Genomic DNA, 2,263 nt, shown 5'->3' on the forward strand with positions numbered 1-2,263 from the left:
CACTCACGCACACATACATTCAGCTTATGAGGTGTCAAGTCTACAGAGTTTCAAATGACGTCAGCCACAGCTACTACAGTTTTATAGGCTGGCAAAAGCTGGAGATGAAGAGCCCAAAGTGTTTTAAGCAGTTCGGTACCACAATTTCCTGCCAGGATATCCCCCCACAGTTAAATTCTCCTCTCTGCTTGACCAGGGTCCCCCCAGCAGGTCCTAGATCCTTCCTCCAGAACTTTCCTATTGTACTTGATGCTATCAGTTACCAAGGTCTACACATGATGTTTTTTTTAAAAAAGAGGAGACGTAGGAAGTGAATCATTATAAGGTTGGTTTGGTGGGGAGTAAAGATGGGAGCTCTTGTTCTAGCTTTGGCATATTATCATAGGTTGGAAAAAGAAACGTGGGAGTCCTAACCCCCAATACCTTGGAATGGGGCCTTATTTGGAATTAGGATTTTTGCAGATGTGAGTTGTTAAGATGAGGTCATATCAGGGTAGAGTAGGTTTTTAATCCACTATGACTGGTGTCCTTACCAGAAGAGGGAAGACTACCATGTGAAGACAGACACACAAGGGAATGTCATGTGATGATATGACAGAGGCAGAGATGGGAGGGATGTGACTGCAAGCCAAGAAACACCAAGAGTTTCCAGCCACATCAGAAATGGGAGGAGGCAAGGAAGGATTCTACCCAGAGTCTCAAAGGGAACTTGACCTGACCCTGGGGCACCTGGGTGGCTCAGTGGTTGAGTGTCTGCCTTTGGTTCAGGGCATGATCCCAGGGTCCTGGGATCGAGTCCCATATTAGGCTCCCCGTGAGGAGCCTCTTCTCCCTCTTCCTATGCTTCTGCCTCCCTCTCTGTGTCTCTCATGAATAAATAAATAAAATCTTAAAAATAAAAAAAAGGTGAGTCTACCTACAGTATTCTGAAGGTAAGTTGACCTTTACCATTTTCTAGAAGGTCTAGGTGTCTGTTTACACCAACTGCATTGACCTTGAGATTTTGCCTCCATCTATCTTTGCTTTAAATTTCACAAGGAGTCCTCACTTCGGCAGCACATATACTAAAACTATTACGGTACAGAAAAGATTAGCATGGCCCCTGCGCAAGGATGACATGCAAATTCATGAAGAGTTCCATATTTAAAAATAAAATAAAATAAATTTCACAAGTAATTTGTAAACATATTCTCCATTTAAAAGATTCAAATGGGGGCACCTAGGTGGCTCAGTCAGTTAAGCGTCTGCCTTCTGCTTGTATCATGATCCCAGCGTCCCGAGATTGAGCCCCACATTAGGCTCCCCGTCCAGTTGTCTGCTTCTTCCTGTGCACCCCACCCTGCTCATGTTCTCTCTCTCTCTCTCTCTCTCTCTCTCTCAAATAAGTCAATAAAATCTTTAAATAAATAAAAGATTCAGAGGATACTAGAGCGTGTAGGAGAAAAGGTGAAAATCCCCTCCCTTCACCCCATTCCCACCCTCCTCCCCAGGGGTGGCCACTGTTAGCCACAGGTCTGGCCTGTTGAGAGCTTTCCCTGTGCATTTCCACACTCACACATGTTCATAAGCACACAGAGAATATGTAAAACATCACTCTCTTTCTAACCCTACGCCTCCAAAAGCCTATAGGTTGTCCTTCCTCCCAAACACAGCCTATATATTCAATCTGAACTTTATCACAGAGTAAGATCTTCACATTATGCTCTTAGAATTTCGAGCTGTTATGATTTAGGCAGGGGATGCATTAGAAACTATTTGTAGGGATCCCTGGGTGGCGCAGCGATTTAGCGCCTACCTTTGGCCCAGGGCGCGATCCTGGAGACCCGGGATCGAGTCCCACATCGGGCTCCCGGTGCATGGAGCCTGCTTCTCCCTCTGCCTGTGTCTCTGCCTCTCTCTCTCTCTCTCTCTCTCATAAATAAATAAATAAATAAATAAATAAATAAATAAATAAATATCATAAATAATATTGACTATCATATCATAAATAATATCATAAATAAATAAAAATTAAAAAAAGAAACTATTTGTAAATATCCTTTAAATAAGTGACTATCATAAATAAATAAAAATTTAAAAAAAGAAACTATTTGTAAATATCCTTTAAAAGCAATTTGCAGGGACGCCTCGGTGGCTCAGCGGTTAAGTGTCTGCTCTCTCTGTCTCTCATGAATAAATAAAATTTAAAATAAATAAATAAAAGCAATTTGCAGGGCGCCTGGGTGGCTCAGTCGGTGAAGCATCTGCCATCGGCTTGGGCCAT

The 2,263-nt window shown here is 42.7% G+C and overlaps 1 non-coding gene across 1 annotated transcript; it reads left to right on the plus strand.

Moving 5' to 3' along the window:
* Positions 1–1,040: 1,040 nt before the first annotated feature.
* LOC121490200 lies at positions 1,041–1,147 on the plus strand. Its single transcript, XR_005987533.1, has one exon. It is a non-coding gene; the product is annotated as a U6 spliceosomal RNA (small nuclear RNA).
* The last annotated feature ends 1,116 nt before the right edge of the window (positions 1,148–2,263 follow it).

The sequence above is a fragment of the Vulpes lagopus genome, chromosome 4 (assembly GCF_018345385.1).
Source record: "Vulpes lagopus strain Blue_001 chromosome 4, ASM1834538v1, whole genome shotgun sequence".
NCBI classification, from domain to species: domain Eukaryota; kingdom Metazoa; phylum Chordata; class Mammalia; order Carnivora; family Canidae; genus Vulpes; species Vulpes lagopus.